We start from the raw sequence: 25,379 nt of genomic DNA, 5'->3' as shown, positions 1-25,379 counted from the left end.
ACATATCTGTGTTGATGTTATCCTGGATTTTTGCTCTATGCTGGGGATTTAGGTTGCTTTAGAGATAAACTGCTTGAATCTTTATCTAGGATGATAATCTGTTGGTTCTGAACTCTAGAGATAGATTTAGAGCTAGCATTCACTATTTGTATCTGTTCTTAATGCTTTCGTGTTTGAGCGGCGCGCGAGAGATCGCCGACGCAAGAATACGGATGTTCTCGTGACTTTGCGTTAGAGATAACCTTAGTTGTGAGATGATCTCGTTTGTGCTCCAGAGATGGACGCTTATGTGAGAGATATGTGATGACATAGATGAGTATCGTAGGTTGAGTATAATGGGTTGGTAAGTGTATGTTTGTGAAGAGCGAATATATTTACATTCCTGATAAGTTCTTTCTCTTCTAAGAATGTGTTTATTCTTTTCCTGTCTATATCTTTGTTTACTTTTTGCTCATTCAAACCCAAGCTCGAAACCGTAGAAATTGTTGAATGGCGTCTCTCAATCTCTGTGGACGATAATTCCCGGATCAATATTTCCAAATCTTTTTTGTTGCTTGCCCTATACTGCATTCAACAGCAAGCAAATGAAAGGGTTGTTTGGCTACCAAGATGTTCTTGAAGTGATCAAGAACGGTGTGAATCCTCTTATTGAAGGTGCAGTGAGCATCGCATAAGGAAGAAAAGAAGAAAGAAGGCGTTATTTTTAATCCATCAGTGCATTGATACAATTAATTTCGAGTATTTGGTGATTAAGAAACATCGAAGCAAGCGTAAGAAATTTTTTAGAAGGCATACACAGGGGCTGACAACGCAAAGTTTGTAAGGTTACAAACTCGCAAACGTCAACTTGAGTTAATTCAAATGGAGGAGAAGGAATCCATCAACGATTTCATAACAAGAATTACTCGGCTGGTGAACCAAGTAAAAGCATGTGAAGAAACAATCACGGAAAAATATGTTGTCGTAAAAATTGTGCGTTCTTTGACGGGAAGATTCAATAACATAGTTGTAGCGATTGAGGAATCGAAGGATCTTGTGATGATGAGAAAAGAAGAACTACAAAGCTTTCTTGATGCACATTAGCAGAGAATGAAGGAAATGAATGTTGATAAGGCAAAGATGGAGATCACTTTGCAAGACCGCTTCTATGAGAGAGACAAGATGAAGGAAAAGTGACCCATGAACAAAGGTAGAGTGAACTTTCAAAATTTTGGTGGAAGAGAGTCCCAAAATTTCAAGTATTCAACATTCTAAAAGGGTGAAAAATATCAGTATCATGAGTTATTGGTTCAAGTGAAGGACCGAATTACTTGTAACAAAAGTACTCCTCACATTTGGCGGGTATGAGGTATCCCATTGAAAAGTGTCAATGGAGGTACATGTTTATATGGATGAAAGAGCTTTCGCTTAGGGGAATCATTATGGATAAACTCACAATTGAGGGAGGATGTTGAGAGAAAGAAAGTGTGAGTTAAGAAGTGTTGAAAAACAAAGTGTGAGTTTAGGGTTTAAAATAAGTATTAATATAACTCACACAATCATATATGAGTGTCCAATTGTGAGTTAGAGAGATACTGCAAGGATATGGGCCTTGGGCCCAATCAATTTCTTTTAAAAATGATATTAATTATTTTCTACATAAAATAAATTAAAAATTCCATGTCAGCAACGTTAGTCCCATTAGAGCAAAGTTAAAGCACCACATTGTTATAATTAAATAATCTAAAGGACCCAGCGGGTAATTTATCCATTTTAATATTATGTGTAAACAATGTAATTTCAAAGAAAAGAATAATGATTCACCTCGTTTTTGTCATAACCGAGGTGATAGTTAAAATAAGAAGATAATTTACCTCGATTTTCTTATGAGGGCTAGTCTAGATTTTACTATAAAAATTCTCGTTAAACAGATTTTACCCTAATACTAACTTATATGTAGCCGCCCCAAAGAGAGAAAATATTTATCACGTCCATTTCATGAGTTGCTACTACAAAAAAATGGATAGATTTGTCATGAAATTTTTTTATCTAGATACGCTCAAAGACTTGGAAAACAGATTTCTGGAATGGATTGCAAGTGCCAAAAAAAAACTTATTAGAAGTTGGATAAGTTGTGGAGTTTTTTTGGGAGAAACAAAGGGTATGCAACAAAGTTTGGATATCACCGAAATACCTTTTTGACTAATATAAGAAAAGTTGTTGTTCTGAAAATCACATAAATATTCTTTTGTTAGTTTAGTCTAAATTAATAATTTAGGAGCAAAAAGACAGTTGGTTTTTTCCAACTCACTTTTCACTTTTCACTTCATATTACTTTATTATTATTATTTTTAATAAATTATTAATCAAAATATTCCAATAAATTATTTTTTAATAAAAAGATTATTATGATCATTTTAAATGATTGTTTATTTACATTTAAAATAGTATTTAATTTTTAAAAATTAACTTTAATAATTGAATATTAATAACGAAGAAATATAATTTGAAATAATTTTTATTTTAAGATAAATTATTTTTTAAGAAAATAATCATAATTTTAGTTTAAAAAAATATTTCAATTAAAATGAATTTAAAAATATACTTGAAAAGGTGTGTTATTGGATAAAATATAAAAATGTGTGTCACTTATCATTAACTTTAGGGTTAATACCTATTTTGCCCCCTGCCATATGGGCTGTAGTTGAAAAACCCCCTGCCAAAAAAAAAGTTGCAAGAAGTGCCTCGTAAAATTTCAGAAGTTCGATTTTGAACCTTTATCCGGCCACATCATCCAAAAGTGTGATGTGGCAATTTTTTTTAATTTTTTATTATTTGGTTCTTAACTAATTAAATGAGAAAGCTTAAAAAATTGGTCCCATTGGGTATTGAACCCATGACCCAAGAATGAATGTCAAACAACCCTCCCCACTGGGGAGCACGTTAGTTTCTGTTATGATATTGCTTTACCTTACATATATTAACTACTCGGAACTTACCATTAATAGTTATTATTTATTAGTTAATAGTTAATTTTTATTACTTGTTTATTAGTTAATAGTAAATTAAATTAGATTAAATGAATATAAACTAATATTAATTAACAACTTTAACAGTAAATTAAATTAAATTAAATATAAAATTAATATAAACTGTTTAAATTAAATTAATTAAATTAAATATAACGTTAAAAGTAAAATAACATTAATTTAATTAAATTAAATATAAAAATTAAATTAAATGAAACTAATATTAATTATAAAATATAAACCAAATTAAATTAATATAAACTAATATTAATTAATAGTAAAAGAAATTAAACTAAATTAAATATAAACATTAATATAAACTATTTAAATTAAATTAATTAAGTTAAATATAACGTTAACAGTAAAACAAAATTAATTAAATAAAATTAAATATAAACATTAAATGAAATTAAACTAATATTAATTATAAAATATAAAGCAAATTAAATTAATATAAACTAATATTAATTAATAACGTTAATAGTAAAAGAAATTAAACTAAATTAAACTAAATTAAATATAAACATTAATATAAACTATTTAAATTAAATTAATCTTAATCTACTTAATATAAATGTAAAGAAGTCATGATGGCAACCCTAGCCACATGTCATCTTGATAACAATCTTTGCCACATGTCATCATTTGCTAATAATTCTAAATACAAATCCTAATTATACAAACTCTATATTAAAATAATTAAAATAAATAATGAAATAATTATAATTATAATAAAAATAAAACTAAACCATCACTAATAATAATAATATAATATCTAACTAACATCATAGTAATAATAATAATATTAAGAATAATAATAATATAATATTCAACCACTGCTATTAATAATAATAATAATAATACTACCACAATTTAATAATATTATATTAATAATATATTAATTCTAAATACAAACCCTAATGATAGAAATTTTATATTAAAATAATTAAAATAAATAATAAATAATTATAATTATAATAATAATAAAACTAAACAATCACTGCTAATAATAATAATATTAATATTAATATAATATTCAATCACTACTATTATTAATGATAATACTACCACAACTTAATGATATTGTATTAATAATATAATATAATAATAATAATAAAAATAATAAATAATAATTTAATATTTATCTAATCATAATAATAAAATAGTAATAATAATAATAATAATAATAATAATAATATAATATCTAGCACTAACTATTAATAATAGTATGATTTATGTAAATTTTAATTATTTATTTATTATTGCAATCCAGTTATATTTAATATTAATTTTAATAAAAATAAAAAGTAAAAAAATATTTAAAGCGTGAGATTACTAATACTTTTTTGTCAGCTATAAAATATCTAATAAATTTATAAGATAAATTATATTCGCCTATAATTTTACACGTATAAGAAACCAAAATATATTTCATTTATTAAAGTAATTTTTATATTTTTTATTTTTTATTTATTTAAACTATTAATTTTGGTAATTTTGTCTATTACTTTAATATTAGATGTTTTTAGTATTTTCTTTTTTATATCAACATCCTTTTAACTACTATTTCATCTACTTTCTAACTATGATCATGTATTTACCCATTATATTAATGTTAAATTTTAATTTATAAATTGATTTTAAAAAATTAATTTAAGATTATTCTTTAAATAAATAGTGATATAATAAATTTGGGATAAATTAATTATTTAAAAATATTTGTAATAGTGAATTTAAATTTGTAACTTTTAAATTAATAAAAATTTATAACTAATAAATTAAAAAAAATAAAGTTTATAAAAATGTTTACATTACTATTCCATTTATTAAGGATATCTAATAAAATAAAAATAAAGTTTTTAAAAATCTAAATTTAATATATAATTTTAGAATATAATTATTTATTATTTATAAATTAATAATAAATTAATTTTGAGTGTTTCACAATAAACATAATAGATAATTTAAGATTAAAAATTCCGTAAAACACTCTTTAATTTCTAACTTAGTGTACTAACAATTAATTAAAAGAATCTTCATTTTCTAACACTATTAAAAATTCATTAAAAAAAAGGTTATTACATTAAATATTCATTATAAACTCTTTAATTTTCACACTTTACAACTTAATAGTCTATTAATATTTTTTACATTATATACTAAAAAAAACATTTAATAGCATATAAAGAATAAAATATTGTAATAACATTGAAAATATAAGAAAAAATTCTTTTGGTTTAATCATATATATATATATATATATATATATATATATATATATATATATATATATATATATATATATATATATATATATATATATATAATTTATACTGTGTAAAAAGTAACGGTTCTTACACTAAAATTTCATTAAAACACTCTTAAAAGAAAATTGTTACAAAACACTCTTAAATTTCATTAAAATATTCTTAAATTTCGTATATTATTATTTTTGATGGTATCCCTTCAAATTTCTATTTTTTTTCATAACCGCTCAGTCTTTATAACCACGATTCAAAGATTTATTTTTCAATCGTATTCACTTTTCATTGGAACTCGGTCTTTTCCACTTTTCATTGGAACTCCCTCAATTGTTTGTTCATGTATTATTATTAATGGTTTTGGCGGTATCATTCACACTTTCCATTGAGTAGAACTATGAGTCATCTAGAATATCAAAGATATCTTATTTAAAAACACTGATGTTATCCACATTCTACATGAAGTTAAATCAAGTTGTAGATTTTATGTGAAAGCTCGCCTCCACCAATAACAATCTTCAGATTCACAACTCCTATTCACCGGGAAGAAATTTATTTTTATGTTTTTAGTTTTTTCTCTCTTCTTTTAAGTATTATAATAAAAAACAGTTTATTTTTGTTATGCATCATTTTAATAATAACGTCTTATATGAATAATAGGTATAATTTCTATTTTATTTTACACATCAATTGAATTGTATAAATTATATTATTATTATTATTATTATTATTATTATTATTATTATATTATTGTTATTAATATGATAATAATTATTAACTATCTCTATATATCCTTTTAAGTTATATAATTATTTACGGGAATTAAAATTGCAAAATTAAATTAAATATAATGTTATAATTGATTTAATTGTTAGTTACATAACTCTGAATATTATTTAAGAAATACTTAATAATAGAGTATTTGATTTATTATAATATTTAAATAATATATATTATGAATAATTGATTTATTATATAAAATGGATAAAAAATATGATGACTTATCATAGTGACAACTCAATATCACTATTTAATAAAAAAATTAAGATAGTTTGGCTAAAATATTAATAACCTAAATTAATAAATTTTAGAATCATCCATGTATATAAAACTGAGGAGAAAAACTCTTTAAAATTTCATTTTTATTTTCAAAATCATTTTTTCTTTAATTTAATTTAATTATTGATGTGAAAATAGTTAATTTATTGACATGATTATATAAAAAATTTATATTCATTACTGTCATACCCCAAATTTGTCCTACCCTTTAATTTCTAACTGGCTTTAGACTCACATTTCATCGGCATACCTCCACTAGGTCATTTAACACATCATGCCTCATTAATCAACAAACATGGCAAGGGATCGAGGTTGTACATGGAGCTGAGGTTTCACGTTGTTTGAAATTCATACCTTGTACAAGCTTGTTTCTATTGAGGTTTTCAATTGGTCATGGATTGAGGTTCATTTCACTATGCTTGTGTCAATTGGTGGATTTTCAGGGTTGTTCCTATGATCATCTTATTGCTAGGGTTTCATTTGGTTCATCCACAAATTCAAAAGTTTGGTTCATCGGATTATTCGGAATACAAGCTATTCGTATGAGGCTTCATTAAAAGAGTGTGAATTCGTTCATATGAAGGTCGCATTGGGCCACTTTCAATTTTTGAAAGCATTTGATGAAACTTTGACTTTGTGACCGAAGTCCATAAGGGATTATCTTATACTTTTATCTTACGATGCTTGGTCAAGTTGCAAATTAAAAGAGTCAATGGTGAAAATGGGTGCTCAAAAGTGATCCTCTTGATATTCAAAGCTTTATTCTAACAAGTTCAACACCGAAATTCTTCCCATCCATATTCTCTTGGACTCAATATCAAGATGGGATTAAATAAAGCCATGGAGGATTTATGTTGAACAAGGTTACATGACTATTAGTTCCATTGGTATTTATATATTTTTGCAACAAAAAAAAAGGGGGATAAGGAGGTATCATGCATCGGACTCATCATTAATCATATATTACATATAGCCATGCAAAAACTTACCACCATGCAAAAATTCAAAAAAAGGTTACTACAAGATATCATGATGCTACACCTTAATAAAAAAGGATTACATCAGAATTTGTCCTTCAGAATCGTGTGCTATTTCTACATGGCTTTACCATCCAGTTATGAGACGATTTCAACGTGTAACTACCAGACATGTGAGTGGCGAAATGGGATCTCAATCGGCAAGTGCATATCATTCTGCTTAATCCTCAACTCTTGAATCCTCATGCCAAATACACCTTCAGACCCCACTGCATACACCTAAAAATTCAAGCAGCATCAGTACTAGTCCAAACCATTATTTCCAAAAATTAATCCACAAAGCATCACAGGCAATTTGCCGTAACAAAAATAACAGAACCTTAGCATACTAAGTTTCCAACATTTTGATTTTTGATTTCAAACTAACATCAATTAACCAAGTTGTACATTCCGATCCTGACAGAAAAAAGCTAATCCCCGTTGTTTCCATACAATCCAAATCCAATCTCCATCTCAAAGTTCATAGCACGACAGTTCGCATTCAGTTCAGTTTCGAACAAATTACCACAAACACATTCAAAGATTACATTAGTTTTTAACCTGTCACAACTCCGTTCAATCTACGCCCGGTTCGTACCTGTACTGAATCAGACCTGAGACACATCACGGAGCCTCAAATTGCAACCACGCTCATCATCTTGTTCCGTCTGCAAGCAAACGCCATGTCGCTGTCAGCCCTGCACACAATAGAACCAGCAATATACATTTTATCCAAATACATGAACCGGTTCAAGCATAACAGAATTTCAGCACGATCTCTAACACGATACAGACATAAATTAAACCATAAAAAAAAAAATCCTGCAGCAAAGAGAGTGGTTACCATACGGTCGAAGGAGCCACCCGCGACTTCTAATTATACCGAATTGAGAATCTTTCCAGCTCTGCACACTCAGACACATCAGAATTTGACTTCGTGCTTACACTATCCCGCTGGCATCTGTTTAGAACCAATTCAAAGTCACACCGCGGCAAGGCCGGTGCATAAAACATCAGGCTTGGCCGAGAATTGTGACATATTGATTAACAGTCAGAATCAAACACCTGCATCAAATCACAAAAATAGAGACAAGAATGCATCAGTCGCAATTCAAGTTCAAGCCAAAACCAAAAGGAAACACCGGTTCAGCACAATGATAACCCCCGTTCGTTTTTGAAATTGCAAAGCAGACTCATTATAATCAGTGCAGAAGAAAAATAATGACCAAAGACATTCATATGGCTAACATGCATAACAGGGATTACAGGTTTTCTTACTAACATCAAGATCATACTAAGTACCTATTCACCATAACTAACATTCAGCAGCCAGTAACTTCCTGTAACTACATAACAAATCAGTAACATTCCAACTACCTATAACAGTTATAACAACCAGTAACAGATTCATAACAAACTTTCAACAGAAAAACAGAAATAACTAACCTCTTGACAGACTCAATCCACACCTTCCATTCCTTTAACTAACTACTTCGATCCAACGGCCCAGGTTCTTCAACTTCTAACTGATTTCCTCTCCTTCAACCTCTATATAATCGAACCATCATCTTCAGATTCTCTCTCTCGATCCATTTTTCACCATTTCTGAACTTCCACACTCATTCACCATAGCATACACGCTCATCCACCACCATTCACTCTCATCTTCAATCTCTCCCACCGTTCTCCAAGCCATCTTCTTCATAACCACTCTACTCGATTCTTCATCTTTCAGAGCTTCATCCATCTCTTTCCATCACCTTCATCTCCAATCGACCTCCTTCAATCACCACTGAAATTCACAAGAAAACAATCTCACTTCAACGCTCAACATACACAGCAACACTATCGCAGAGAAAACTCAAAAGATTCATAGAAAGAAGAAGAAGAAGTGTCGAACACCGAAATACAGAGATTCATACAAAGAAACTCACCTCTAACAGAAACGTAACAAACTTCTGGATTCAATCTCCAATCCTTTCTCTTCATCCTCGAATCTTCACTCTTCGATTCAGAGAGAATCTTCAACAATCACCACAAATCTTCATCTCTCCCTGTGCAATTCTTCATCGATCTTCTTCAAATCCTCACGGAAAAGCTGTGTCTCCGAATCGATTCAGCAACATCCTCAATCACCAACGATTCAACACTTCAATTCGAGGCAAGAACGTACCTCTGCACACATCCATAACACTGCATCATACTGCCGGTGGCGAGGTTGAGAGAGTGACGATTTGAATCGAGAGGGAGATTGAACCGAGAGAGGAGTCGAGTGCGAATCTGAGAGAATCCTGACGCGTCATGAAAGCTGAAGAAAGTCTGAGATCGAGAGAGGACCGGAAGTGAAATCAGAGTGAGTTTGAGAACGAAGGAAGGTGGCCGTCGCGTCTGAATTTGACTTCGCCGGAGCCCCTCCGCCGTAGCTCGCGAGAAGAGAAGAGGAAGAACGTAGAGTTCAAGGGTCACAAACACAGGTTAGCCCTAATCCCCTTTCTATCTTATAATTTTATTTTTTATCATATAGTTTTAACTGAATCAATTAGAATTAATTAGGACTAATTGAGATTAATTGAACACAACCATGACATTTCAATTGGGTTAATATGATTATTAGGATAATTGAAGTTTAATAATTGGATCAAGAAAAATGATGGTGGACCTGAACAAATACCCGTGGGACTATTTGCTATGCTCACCCCCCACTTGGCCCATGCTGCTATCGTTTTTGACATAAGAGATTCTGAAACAAAAAAAAACACTTCTGGGCCTTTCCCTCCGGGCCCTACGCCCTGTTTGCTAATGGCACCCCTGCAATTCAGGATTTCACCCCTTGTTTCCTTTTTTTAAATTGTTTCTTTTGTATTTTAAATAGTTTTTTTGTCATTTCTTTTAGACATTAAAAATACTAATCTTTCTCATACATTTTAGACCTTTAATCCAATTCTTGACATATAAAAAAAAATCAATATAAAAAAAAGTAGTTTTAGGCTATTTTCTTTTAGTCTTTTTTTTGCTTGATTTGTAATTCAATTCTCCCTTAAAAATCACCATATAAAAATAGTAGTATTTTACATCATTTTAGTACTATATTTTGACTTGTTGCTTCATGCTTGTATGTAACTTTGTACCATTGTATCATTCTCCACTTTTTGCTTTAATTTTCATGCTTCCTTAAATCCTAACCTTAGGTAGAAACCATGATAACATTAGGTAGAAATTCCCTTCATACTTAGGCTAGTTTCTTTTTCTTTTTACAACCATAAAACATCTAAAAATACTTGGATTTAATCCCTTTAAAAGACACCAAGAAAACTCATAAAAAATGACTAATAAATACTTTGACTAATAAAAAGGGAATGATAGCTTGTAACTTCCCTTGCTTAAGGGATGTTCGAGTGCTTGGAGCTCCCTTGCTTAAGGGTTCCATTCAGGCGTAAGTTCCCAACCTCTAAAAAACACAAACCAAAGAGTAACTCGAGTTTCCCTTGCTTAAGGGATTTCCTCGAAACACTCAAACTCTCTCTCTCTTCTCTCGCTTTCTTAAGGGCACCGTTATTTCCGCTCCATTGCATCCTAGGTTGTCCCCTTGTGCAAGAGCGCGAACGTTAACGCCGCCCAACTAAAAAACACAAAAACAAACAAAACTATGGAGCCGAACTACGGCGCTCTGATTCCTGAAAAGGATACGTAGGCATCAAGTCGCGGGGCTTGAACGAGCACACTTGTAAATAATTCCTTCTTTTCCCCGTATTTCTTTTTGCATGCATTCGCATTTAGACATAGACATAGTTACACACCCTTTAGATAGAAACAAACATAGGTGGATACCATCGAGTACGATGGGCGCGAGGGGTGCTAATACCTTCCCCTTGCGTAACCGACTCCCGTACCTAGATTCTCTGGTCGCAAGACCTTGTTCCTTCCTTCGTTAGGTTTCCTGGTATTCCTTTCCCTTATGGGATAAATATATTGGTGGCGACTCTGTTCATTTTTCGCGAGCGTGCGACAGCTGGCGACTCTGCTGGGGACGTTGCTAGACCTGTTGCTGGTCCATCCTTAGTGAGTCGATCCTAGCCTGCGTTTGTTTGTTTATTTACTGGGTGTTTACTTGTTTTTATGTCTATACCTTGTATATGTGTTTGCATGCTTAGTCTTTGCTTGCATATCATGTTTATTTCTGTTTGCACATCATGCATATGGATTATATTCTGTGTTCCTTGGGGTCTTCTGTTCTGTTTTGCAGGTGGGGGGTTTTTGAGGTAAAAGGCCCACTACCCAGGCCAGAGACACATAGGATTAGCGTGGATGCTCATGTTGACTACCGTAGCGCTTGCTATGGATGAGTTCAATATGGGGTACCACAACTGGGCGAGGTTCTTTCATGGAACACTGTGTCTGGCACGCTTGTTGCCTCAAACACTTTGTACCCCATGGGAACTGTAGACCCTAGTGACCATTAGGGACCACCTGTCCGTGTCTAGAATTCATACCCGTGAGATTGGGGTGGGACAGGAAACCTTGGCTCCTACATACCATTGCTTCTTCATGGTTGAGGTCGGACCTTTATTTGGTCTGTTCTCATGGTGCTTGATATTCTGGTATTCAAAAAAAGCGTCGAACCTTTGATCCTGTGACACTTGGCCTGTACAGAAGCTTCACATCAGTTATTCAGAGGATTGTACATATGCTACTCAGATTATGTGGACCCTTGATCCCATGCTTGCATTGCATAACATCATTGTTTTATCCACTTCATTTGTGAGGAATTCTAAAGTCTATTTCCAAAAAAGAAATGAAAAGAAAAAGGAAATAGAAAAGAAGGAAAAAGAAAAGAAAAGATTCTATAAAAAAGAAAGCTTTAGTTTCAAAAAAGGATAAAAGAAAGAATGTGTGAAAAGACTTTAGGATTCCTCGGAAATGAAACATTGCATTCATATCATATTGCATGTCATGGTTCCACATCAGAAGCTAATTGGGGTCCCTTTCAACAGATTTCTGCTTCATCATCAAAGCTGACTTCCCTACATTCGTATCATACAAGGATTAATCAGAGGAGAATCATGGACCGTCTTGAACAAAATCAGGCTGAACTTCGTAAGGATATGGATACTATGGGGGAGAGGATGACCCAACTCTTGGAGACTCTCAATTCTATTATTCAGGGGCAAGAAGAGCTCAGACAAAGTGTTGCTAAATTGGCTAATAGTACTCCGACTACTGTTGCTAATGGGGGATCAAAACCTGTGCCTGTGGAAGTTCCTAACAAGGAGGATTTACACCATGAGAACGATTCTGAACTCGAAGCTTTCAAGTTCCCAATTGAGGAAAATGAGAGGAAATTTCATCTCTTGGAAGAAAGATTGAAGGCTTTAGAAGGTCGAAGCTCCTCAGGATTAAATGCTATTGATTTGTGCCTAGTGCCTGATATCAGAATTCCTGCTAAGTTCAAAGTCCCCAGTTTTGAGAAATACAAGGGTACCACTTGTCCGATGAGTCACATCAAGGCATTTTGCAACAAGATGGCACCGTATGCAGAAAATGATAAGCTTCTCATGCACTTCTTCCAAGATAGCCTAAGTGGGGCATCCCTTGAATGGTATACAAGACTTGAACGAATACATATCCGCACATGGGATGAATTAGCAGAGGCTTTTCTCAAGCATTACAAGTACAACAGTGACATGACTCCTACTAGACTACAACTTCAAAGTTTAACTCAGAAGGTGGATGAGTCTTTTAAGGAGTATGCACAAAGATGGAGAGAATTAGCTTCCAGAGTCCAACCTCCTCTTTTGGAACGAGAGCTTGTAGACATGTTCATGAATACTCTGAAAGATCCTTATTTGAACATGATGATTGGATGTGCTTCCTCCGAATTCTCAAGTTTGGTTGTCGTAGGAGAACGAATTGAAAATGCTTTAAAGACGGGTAAAATCCAAGATATGGCCAATATTCCTGAATTCACTGAAGAAGAGAAAAATGAAACAAATGCGACTTCAGAGAATGGAGAAGAGGAACTCCCTGCTTATCCTCAGGTTCATGTTCTTAACTATCACCAAAATTACCAACAACAAGGTCCACGAAGGCCGAGAAGACCACCAAGAAAGATTGACCCGATTCCCATGACATACAGTCAACTGCTCTCTCATTTACTCAATGAATCCTTGGTCGAACTAAGGGAGGCTAAACCCCCTCCAACACCGATTCCTCAAGGATATGACCTAAATGCAAAGTGCGAGTACCATTCTGGGACATCTGGACATTCAACTGAGGATTGTAATATTTTGAAACACAAGGTCCAAGATCTCATTGACTCCAAAGTGATATCATTCACTCCAAATGGTCTTCATATAAATTGAAAGGTTCATGGGGCTCCCGATCGAGGGATAAGCAAGACGTACTCTTATCTTGAGCATTGCATCATTCGCTTTGTTCGAATCCCTTAAAGCATTACCAATTCTGGAGTGACTTCGTCAGATTCTTTTTCCAAGAGGTAATCAAGAATTTCCTGTAGAAGCATCTCTCATTCTCAAGGTTCTTGTGCCCAGTTGTATCCGTGGAGGTTGATGTTTCAGTTGGTGCTTTGGTCTTTCCTTACAACAGATAGCTTCCCTAAGTTTGATGACCACGCAAGGTTCCTCCGTGTTTGATGGTGAATATCTCTCCAACATCTATGCTTGGGGCTCCCGCACGAGGGATAAGCAAGACGTACTCTTATCTTGAGCTTTGCATCACTCGCATTGCTCGAATCCCTAAAGTAAGACAAAAATTTACAACTCTTTGGTGACTTCGTTGGAGTTTTCTTTGGAAGTAATCTGAAGTAATTGGAAGGAACTACAAAAAGTATTCAAGATCAACAAGTCCAGAAGGAGTCAAGCCTCCTCAACCATGGCAATCATCAATTCATTTCTGCATTTTCATTTGTAATATTCCTTGTTTTGTTAAATGTTTCTTCCATGTAAAACTTGTTTGTTTTTAATAAAAATAAAAATGCATTGCATATGCTAGTTTCGAATCAATCCATTCGTGTTCACTCATATCTTTCTGTCTGTCGATATCAAAGTCTTGGTTAAGCAAAAAAACATCAAAAGGAGAATGATGAAAAATAATAAAAATGCAACATCTCTAATTGTATGCTTTTGAATAAAACCCCGCTGAGGATGTACAGGCATTGTTTCTAATCCCCAAACACTGGAGATATAAGGGAGATAGACCCTCGTTAACCCCTTTGAGCCTTGAAGTAGGAGTTTCTTTTCTATACCAAAGAAAAAACCCTCACATTTAACCCAGGGGCAGGGTAGCATTCAATTAATCTGATCGAGCAATCAAAATTCATCAGAAGTACGCATCTGAGGATACAATAATGGTTATCTTTCAAAAGGTTGAGGAAAGTCAATGCCACAATGGTAACCCCTCATCGATCAAAGACTCAGGAAGTCACTCGTTTCCAACAAATTCAAAGATTCAGGATCACACGACTTGTTCAACAATAACAAAAAGGAAAAGATTGAATAAAAAAGGAAAGAAAGCCCGCTAAGTCAACAACTTGAAAACAAGTGACTTAGGCAAAAATTAGGGCATCCCGCTGGGCTCCAAAATAAGAATTTGTCCAGGCAAAAGTTAGGGAAAAAAAAAAGGAAATGCAAAACAGAAACGAAAAACGAGGATTACGACATAAAGATCCTCATCAAAGGAACAATGTCGTGTGATCAGGCACCAAAAAGAAAATGAGTGACTTCCATGTCCGAGAAGACTTCATTGATTCCTCAATCATCTCAAACTCCTCTTGAAGGATGGACGCTCGTATCAGGTTAAGTTGAACTTAGGACTGGAGAACATCACGAAGAATGGGTGGGTTAGGTTAGACTTTGAGCCTTAAAATCCTTTCTTTCTGAAACCGTGAACCAGACCACGTTACAACCCTTAAAAGACCTAATTGAAGCGGGGTTTATTTCAAAAGCAAGTTGTGTAAAACTGACTCCTAGATGTTTTGCTTACCACTTATGTTGATATCGATATGACAAATAATTCAAACACTGAGTGTCACAACTTTGTTTTAATAACTTTGATTTCGAAACTATCATGAGCATTGCATTAAGATTATCATCTTCAAAACAAATATCTTTTACTTGTGAATAAACACCTGACATCAAGGAAGATCAAGCAATGAACAACTGCAGAAAAAGTTGATCGATTCCATGAGCCATTCACTTCAAAGGCTGATTACTCCAAGGGGCAAGTTGTGTGAAGACTCTGTCAACTGAGGCATCCATTCAAGCTTTGATCAATCTGGGGCAATTAAGTCGAGGAATCTCTCTTGAGTTCAACCAATCTGGGGCAGTTACGTCGATATTTGACAAATCTCTCCAAGGATCCTTTGGGGCAAATTCCCTCGTAGTTCATGAAGCTTGGGGCACAATCTTCTGAGCCTTATTGTCTATCCCCAATCATAGAAGTTTATTTCTCCTGGAACTTTGGTCTCTCCTCAAACACATGAGTTTATTTCTCATGGAATTTGTTCCACTCCCCCCAACCTGGTCTCCTTGTTTGAATCTCTCATCCTCAACATGGTGAATCGAGGGAATCTCCTCAAATTCACCATCCCCAAGCAATACAAGGTGTAGGGAAAGTCAAATGAAGTCACTTCCTCCCCAACAAAGCTACATTCTAACCCTCAAGGCAGCTGCCAATAGTCTTTGGTACTGTAGGGTTTCCAACACCGATTCATATTGGCATCTCAAGACAACAAGCAACGGACCCCAATGATCATGCTTCTCTATCTCACTAACGCTTTTGCATATAGAACCCATTGCATATAGCATTGCATCCTCAAAAGCGTAGCATATCCGTCAAAGCGGATCATTACGCCATAGAAAAATTCAAACATGCATCAAAGCATAAGCCAGATAATACAAATCACCACTCAATCAAGACGACGATACTTCCCCACATAAAAAAGTTATCCTTACAAACTCCATTTGATATCTGCTACTACATCACAAATCTCCTCAAACCATGGTGCCAATACCTGGTATTCTCAATCCCAAAAAGAAATCTTATCTTCTCTCTCCTGTCTTTCTTCGTCAGAATCATTGTCTCCGAGGTTATTTCCCGTGTGCTGCGTGAAGATTAGAGTGTGAGTGAGGGTGGGCATTCAACCCACCTCATTTTTCAATCATTTGAATAACCATACTTGGTGTGTGGCAATTCGAACGATTGCCGCTCTTGAAGAGTTACACCCCGCCTTTGGCCTGAGGGATTAATGTAATTCTTATGCTTCACCAGCATCAACATCTCCGTGAATTGCCAATGTTTACCGATCAAGTCTAGTCGTCACTAGTCTTCGTGATCCCATCCCTCGTGCGGGAAAACTTTTAGATCCAACCCCCGTGTTGTGTATCCTTTGCCTTCCGTCCTGGCAAACCATTTCAAAACTAATCCCCAATTTCCAACCTCAGTGTTGATATTAATTCTTTCTTCCTTCGACCTCAGTGTCGATACCTTTCCTTTTTCAACCTCAGTGTTGACGCTTATCCTTTCCTTGTCCAACCTCTGTGTTGATGCCTATCACTCCTTCACCGACCTCTGTGTCGATGCCAATCGTTATTCACAACCTCAGTGTCGATGTTTATCTTTCCTCGTCCCAACCTCGGTGTTGATGTCCTCGACCTCAGTGTCGACGCCTTTCCTTTCACAACCTCAGTGTTGATGTCCCCCAACCTCAGTGTTGATATGCTCCAACCTCAGCGTTGACGTCCTCCAACCCCAGTGTTGATGTTTATCCTTTCTTTCAATTCTTATGGGTCGTAGGTCCGTTGACCTTATCCTCATCTTTTTCATTTCTTGTGGATCGTAGGTCCTTTGACCTTATCCTCATCTTTTTCATTTCTTGTGGATCGTAGGTCCGTTGACCTTATCCTCATCTTTTTCATTCTTATGGATCGTAGGTCCGTTGACCTTATCCTCATCTTTTTCATTTCTTGTGGATCGTAGGTCCGTTGACCTTATCCTCATCTTTTTCATTTCTTGTGGATCGTAGGTCCTACCTTTCCATCAAACCCATACTTTCCAATCATAGTTTCATACAACAATCATTTCCATTGAGAACCTTGTATTCGCACCGTTACCACGCTACTTACTACCACCATTCAAATCCATTACTCATTGTAAATTCTTCCACCAGAAAAATAAAAATAAAAATTCTCTTTCCCCAGCAGATATCAAGATAAAAAATAAGGATAACGCTTACACCATCTTCTTTTCAGGACAAATTTCTGGTACTTTGATATTTAATCTTCTTCTACCTTGAACGTTCGAAAGACTAGCGTCAATCTCACCTTCAGGTTTAAGACGATTAAATAGGGGCAGCTGTCATACCCCAAATTTGTCCTACCCTTTAATTTCTAACTGGCTTTAGACTCACATTTCATCGGCATACCTCCACTAGGTCATTTAACACATCATGCCTCATTAATCAACAAACATGGCAAGGGATCGAGGTTGTACATGGAGCTGAGGTTTCACGTTGTTTGAAATTCATACCTTGTACAAGCTTGTTTCTATTGAGGTTTTCAATTGGTCATGGATTGAGGTTCATTTCACTATGCTTGTGTCAATTGGTGGATTTTCAGGGTTGTTCCTATGATCATCTTATTGCTAGGGTTTCATTTGGTTCATCCACAAATTCAAAAGTTTGGTTCATCGGATTATTCGGAATACAAGCTATTCGTATGAGGCTTCATTAAAAGAGTGTGAATTCGTTCATATGAAGGTCGCATTGGGCCACTTTCAATTTTTGAAAGCATTTGATGAAACTTTGACTTTGTGACCGAAGTCCATAAGGGATTATCTTATACTTTTATCTTACGATGCTTGGTCAAGTTGCAAATTAAAAGAGTCAATGGTGAAAATGGGTGCTCAAAAGTGATCCTCTTGATATTCAAAGCTTTATTCTAACAAGTTCAACACCGAAATTCTTCCCATCCATATTCTCTTGGACTCAATATCAAGATGGGATTAAATAAAGCCATGGAGGATTTATGTTGAACAAGGTTACATGACTATTAGTTCCATTGGTATTTATATATTTTTGCAACAAAAAAAAAGGGGGATAAGGAGGTATCATGCATCGGACTCATCATTAATCATATATTACATATAGCCATGCAAAAACTTACCACCATGCAAAAATTCAAAAAAAGGTTACTACAAGATATCATGATGCTACACCTTAATAAAAAAGGATTACATCAGAATTTGTCCTTCAGAATCGTGTGCTATTTCTACATGGCTTTACCATCCAGTTATGAGACGATTTCAACGTGTAACTACCAGACATGTGAGTGGCGAAATGGGATCTCAATCGGCAAGTGCATATCATTCTGCTTAATCCTCAACTCTTGAATCCTCATGCCAAATACACCTTCAGACCCCACTGCATACACCTAAAAATTCAAGCAGCATCAGTACTAGTCCAAACCATTATTTCCAAAAATTAATCCACAAAGCATCACAGGCAATTTGCCGTAACAAAAATAACAGAACCTTAGCATACTAAGTTTCCAACATTTTGATTTTTGATTTCAAACTAACATCAATTAACCAAGTTGTACATTCCGATCCTGACAGAAAAAAGCTAATCCCCGTTGTTTCCATACAATCCAAATCCAATCTCCATCTCAAAGTTCATAGCACGACAGTTCGCATTCAGTTCAGTTTCGAACAAATTACCACAAACACATTCAAAGATTACATTAGTTTTTAACCTGTCACAACTCCGTTCAATCTACGCCCGGTTCGTACCTGTACTGAATCAGACCTGAGACACATCACGGAGCCTCAAATTGCAACCACGCTCATCATCTTGTTCCGTCTGCAAGCAAACGCCATGTCGCTGTCAGCCCTGCACACAATAGAACCAGCAATATACATTTTATCCAAATACATGAACCGGTTCAAGCATAACAGAATTTCAGCACGATCTCTAACACGATACAGACATAAATTAAACCATAAAAAAAAAAATCCTGCAGCAAAGAGAGTGGTTACCATACGGTCGAAGGAGCCACCCGCGACTTCTAATTATACCGAATTGAGAATCTTTCCAGCTCTGCACACTCAGACACATCAGAATTTGACTTCGTGCTTACACTATCCCGCTGGCATCTGTTTAGAACCAATTCAAAGTCACACCGCGGCAAGGCCGGTGCATAAAACATCAGGCTTGGCCGAGAATTGTGACATATTGATTAACAGTCAGAATCAAACACCTGCATCAAATCACAAAAATAGAGACAAGAATGCATCAGTCGCAATTCAAGTTCGAGCCAAAACCAAAAGGAAACACCGGTTCAGCACAATGATAACCCCCGTTCGTTTTCGAAATTGCAAAGCAGACTCATTATAATCAGTGCAGAAGAAAAATAATGACCAAAGACATTCATATGGCTAACATGCATAACAGGGATTACAGGTTTTCTTACTAACATCAAGATCATACTAAGTACCTATTCACCATAACTAACATTCAGCAGCCAGTAACTTCCTGTAACTACATAACAAATCAGTAACATTCCAACTACCTATAACAGTTATAACAACCAGTAACAGATTCATAACAAACTTTCAACAGAAAAACAGAAATAACTAACCTCTTGACAGACTCAATCCACACCTTCCATTCCTTTAACTAACTACTTCGATCCAACGGCCCAGGTTCTTCAACTTCTAACTGATTTCCTCTCCTTCAACCTCTATATAATCGAACCATCATCTTCAGATTCTCTCTCTCGATCCATTTTTCACCATTTCTGAACTTCCACACTCATTCACCATAGCATACACGCTCATCCACCACCATTCACTCTCATCTTCAATCTCTCCCACCGTTCTCCAAGCCATCTTCTTCATAACCACTCTACTCGATTCTTCATCTTTCAGAGCTTCATCCATCTCTTTCCATCACCTTCATCTCCAATCGACCTCCTTCAATCACCACTGAAATTCACAAGAAAACAATCTCACTTCAACGCTCAACATACACAGCAACACTATCGCAGAGAAAACTCAAAAGATTCATAGAAAGAAGAAGAAGAAGTGTCGAACACCGAAATACAGAGATTCATACAAAGAAACTCACCTCTAACAGAAACGTAACAAACTTCTGGATTCAATCTCCAATCCTTTCTCTTCATCCTCGAATCTTCACTCTTCGATTCAGAGAGAATCTTCAACAATCACCACAAATCTTCATCTCTCCCTGTGCAATTCTTCATCGATCTTCTTCAAATCCTCACGGAAAAGCTGTGTCTCCGAATCGATTCAGCAACATCCTCAATCACCAACGATTCAACACTTCAATTCGAGGCAAGAACGTACCTCTGCACACATCCATAACACTGCATCATACTGCCGGTGGCGAGGTTGAGAGAGTGACGATTTGAATCGAGAGGGAGATTGAACCGAGAGAGGAGTCGAGTGCGAATCTGAGAGAATCCTGACGCGTCATGAAAGCTGAAGAAAGTCTGAGATCGAGAGAGGACCGGAAGTGAAATCAGAGTGAGTTTGAGAACGAAGGAAGGTGGCCGTCGCGTCTGAATTTGACTTCGCCGGAGCCCCTCCGCCGTAGCTCGCGAGAAGAGAAGAGGAAGAACGTAGAGTTCAAGGGTCACAAACACAGGTTAGCCCTAATCCCCTTTCTATCTTATAATTTTATTTTTTATCATATAGTTTTAACTGAATCAATTAGAATTAATTAGGACTAATTGAGATTAATTGAACACAACCATGACATTTCAATTGGGTTAATATGATTATTAGGATAATTGAAGTTTAATAATTGGATCAAGAAAAATGATGGTGGACCTGAACAAATACCCGTGGGACTATTTGCTATGCTCACCCCCCACTTGGCCCATGCTGCTATCGTTTTTGACATAAGAGATTCTGAAACAAAAAAAAACACTTCTGGGCCTTTCCCTCCGGGCCCTACGCCCTGTTTGCTAATGGCACCCCTGCAATTCAGGATTTCACCCCTTGTTTCCTTTTTTTAAATTGTTTCTTTTGTATTTTAAATAGTTTTTTTGTCATTTCTTTTAGACATTAAAAATACTAATCTTTCTCATACATTTTAGACCTTTAATCCAATTCTTGACATATAAAAAAAAATCAATATAAAAAAAAGTAGTTTTAGGCTATTTTCTTTTAGTCTTTTTTTTGCTTGATTTGTAATTCAATTCTCCCTTAAAAATCACCATATAAAAATAGTAGTATTTTACATCATTTTAGTACTATATTTTGACTTGTTGCTTCATGCTTGTATGTAACTTTGTACCATTGTATCATTCTCCACTTTTTGCTTTAATTTTCATGCTTCCTTAAATCCTAACCTTAGGTAGAAACCATGATAACATTAGGTAGAAATTCCCTTCATACTTAGGCTAGTTTCTTTTTCTTTTTACAACCATAAAACATCTAAAAATACTTGGATTTAATCCCTTTAAAAGACACCAAGAAAACTCATAAAAAATGACTAATAAATACTTTGACTAATAAAAAGGGAATGATAGCTTGTAACTTCCCTTGCTTAAGGGATGTTCGAGTGCTTGGAGCTCCCTTGCTTAAGGGTTCCATTCAGGCGTAAGTTCCCAACCTCTAAAAAACACAAACCAAAGAGTAACTCGAGTTTCCCTTGCTTAAGGGATTTCCTCGAAACACTCAAACTCTCTCTCTCTTCTCTCGCTTTCTTAAGGGCACCGTTATTTCCGCTCCATTGCATCCTAGGTTGTCCCCTTGTGCAAGAGCGCGAACGTTAACGCCGCCCAACTAAAAAACACAAAAACAAACAAAACTATGGAGCCGAACTACGGCGCTCTGATTCCTGAAAAGGATACGTAGGCATCAAGTCGCGGGGCTTGAACGAGCACACTTGTAAATAATTCCTTCTTTTCCCCGTATTTCTTTTTGCATGCATTCGCATTTAGACATAGACATAGTTACACACCCTTTAGATAGAAACAAACATAGGTGGATACCATCGAGTACGATGGGCGCGAGGGGTGCTAATACCTTCCCCTTGCGTAACCGACTCCCGTACCTAGATTCTCTGGTCGCAAGACCTTGTTCCTTCCTTCGTTAGGTTTCCTGGTATTCCTTTCCCTTATGGGATAAATAAATTGGTGGCGACTCTGTTCATTTTTCGCGAGCGTGCGACAATTACTGATAAACATTAACCCATAATAAATAATAGTTTTCTATAATAAATAATAGTTTTTTTTATATCTCATGAAGTAAACAATTTATCAATCATGTCATAACATACCTCTTCCACTATAATAAACAAACAAAAAAATCATGAAATAAAATGGAGTTACTTGATTAACATAGGAACACTACAGAAAAAATCAATATGGTATGATATATTATAATTTTAAAAAAAAATCTAGAGAATATATGATTTAAAAAAAAAATCTAGAAAATATATGATTTAAAACTTTTTTGGACTTGACATTAAATTAAAAAATTCATAGTTTCTGTAAATTATAAATTAAACACTTATTCGTATTATAAATTTAATGATTAATCACAAATAATATATACAAACAATTAAACATAACTATTTTTAAAAATATTGCATTATTTCACGTAAATGTGATCTTTCAAATTTAAAAAACATAATATATATATATATATATATATATATATATATATATATATATATATATATATATATATATATATATATATATATATATATATATATATATATATATATAATCATTAAGTATTTTCATAATGTTAAAATTTTATTTATATTTAATACAATTTTAAAACAAATTTAATCATAAGATTATAATTAACTATAATTAATTAAATATATTTTTTTCATTTGAAAAATATTAAGGTAAAAATTATAATCAAATCCGTGCAACGCACGGGCCATATACCTAGTATATATAAATCCAAGGTTGTCATGATGGCAACCCTAGCCACATGTCACCTTGGTAGTATCTCTAAACCAAATTTGCCACATGTCACATCGATAATAAATCTAAACAAAAATTATAATTTTGACTTTTATTAATTTAACTCTATATAAAAAATAAAATAAATAAATATAATAATCGTAATAATAATATAATATGAAATCACAAATAATAATAACAATTATATAAATATGTAATATATAATATCTAAATATATAAAACATTTGAGAAATAACTTATTTATGTAAAAATAATTTTTTCTTAAATTATATTAAAAACTCTAAATAACTTTTATATAATTAATTTATAATAGAGAAAAAATAAAAATATATATAAATACGATTTTAATTTATTTGCAGCAAATAAATATATTAAATAATTTTTTCTTAAATTATATTAAAAACTGTAAATAACTTTGATAATTTTTTTCTATTATGATCACACTAATTTTCTAATTTTTCTGTTTTAAATAATTTGAATAATGTTCTTTTTTTAGGTATTGCAATAAATAATTTAAATAATTTGAATAATTTTCTAATTTTTTCTGTTTTGGTTTTAATTTAAAAAATAAATTTTATTTTAATAATCACTAAAATTATAACTAATAATGATATGTAAGTATAAAATAAAATAAAATTTCATTTTAATAATTATTAAATTTTAACTAATACACTTTAATGATGAGTTTATCTTTAATATTTTTTATATTATTAGTTTATAAAAAAATCAAATTATTTTTATGAATTTCTAAATTTGAATATTTTATTTTACAAAAAATTGTCTTAACTGAAAATTAAAAAATTCAGAGGTTAGATTATATAATATTGTTTCTATAGTGTATATTAGTTATATATTTTTTTGTTTTTAAAATTTTATTATTTATATTTATACAAATTAATATTATAATATAAACTAAAATGTATTCATGTAATATTAAAAAAATATAATAATAATTATTTAAATTATTTGAAATTAAAAAAATAAAAAACAATTTATATCTATGAGTTTGTACAAAAATGTTTATTAATCATAAAAAATCTAAATTTTAAGTTAATTATATTATAAAGAGTATGTAATAAGTATTCAATTACGTTTTTTTCACAAATTGATTACATTCATGTAGCATAAATAAATAATAATAAATAGAATAATGAGTAAATGGACAAAATAAATAACAATTGATAAATAAATAGTGATTAATCCAATAATCATGGTTATTTATTTTATGTAACGTAAAAGAGTTAAAATTTTAAATTCTTCTATTTTTTATGGAATGTTTTAATGAAATGTTGTTAATATTATTAACAGTATTAATAATAGTCTAAAAAAACGGTTATAAAATAGTGTCTTTTTGCATTTTTACACACCTTTATAATCACTCATGATACTACCTTCATCATTTACCAATTTCATTTTGTATCATTTTTCACCTATTTGTTCTTTTCTAGGATTTTCATATCTCATAACAACGATTTTTTTTTCAATTTCATTTGCTAACATTTTCTACCTATTTATTCTTTTCTAGAATCTGCATGTCTCATAACTATTTCAATCAGTAAGAATATTTTTTTCCTAATAACTATTTATAAATTTGTTTATCTTTTTGTTAAACTTCATACACATTTATTTTATTTTCTTATAAAATACAATATATATTTTTGCAGGTTTAGCGAAGATAAAATATTGCAAGGAAAATCATATTTACTTTGAAAAACCTCTGTCAAAAGTGATTCAATGGAGTAATTCAAAAATTATGAATTTATCAAAATTATGAATTTTCTTAAAAGAATAATCATATTTTGATGTAAATTTTTTTTATAAATATATTATAATAAAAACCATGCAACACACAATTTAACGAGTATCATAGTTTTTCATTTCGAAAATACCCGTGCATCGCACGGGTCAACAATCTAGTTAAGTTAAATATAACGTTAACAGTAAAATAATATTAATTAAATTAAATTAAATTAGATATAAACATTAATATAAACATTAAATTAAATTAAGTTAAATGAACATTTATATAAGGTCTTTAAATTAAATTAGAAA

At 32.9% G+C, this 25,379-nt stretch overlaps 2 long non-coding RNA genes across 6 annotated transcripts; both read right to left on the bottom strand.

The window, feature by feature from the left end:
• Positions 1–7,274: 7,274 nt before the first annotated feature.
• LOC131603977 (uncharacterized) lies at positions 7,275–9,869 on the bottom strand. 3 transcript variants are annotated; one of them, XR_009284562.1, is made up of 5 exons: positions 9,279–9,869; positions 8,791–9,136; positions 8,189–8,409; positions 7,685–8,042; positions 7,275–7,584 (listed from the first exon to the last, which is right to left on the bottom strand). It is a non-coding gene; the product is annotated as an uncharacterized LOC131603977 (long non-coding RNA). The 3 variants fall into 3 exon arrangements; XR_009284563.1 differs by having other exon boundaries at positions 7,906–8,042; positions 9,279–9,867; XR_009284561.1 differs by having other exon boundaries at positions 7,943–8,042; positions 9,279–9,866.
• An 8,609-nt stretch (positions 9,870–18,478) lies between these two features.
• Positions 18,479–21,073, bottom strand: LOC131603976 (uncharacterized). Of its 3 annotated transcripts, none has more exons than XR_009284559.1 (5): positions 20,483–21,073; positions 19,995–20,340; positions 19,393–19,613; positions 18,889–19,246; positions 18,479–18,788 (listed from the first exon to the last, which is right to left on the bottom strand). It is a non-coding gene; the product is annotated as an uncharacterized LOC131603976 (long non-coding RNA). The 3 variants fall into 3 exon arrangements; XR_009284560.1 differs by having other exon boundaries at positions 19,110–19,246; positions 20,483–21,071; XR_009284558.1 differs by having other exon boundaries at positions 19,147–19,246; positions 20,483–21,069.
• Between the last annotated feature and the right edge of the window lie 4,306 nt (positions 21,074–25,379).

This window comes from Vicia villosa, linkage group LG5 (genome assembly GCF_029867415.1).
Source record: "Vicia villosa cultivar HV-30 ecotype Madison, WI linkage group LG5, Vvil1.0, whole genome shotgun sequence".
Taxonomy (NCBI): Eukaryota; Viridiplantae; Streptophyta; class Magnoliopsida; order Fabales; family Fabaceae; genus Vicia; species Vicia villosa.
Note: the sequence above shows the minus strand (reverse complement) of the source record. Positions and strands in the feature narration are given on the sequence as shown.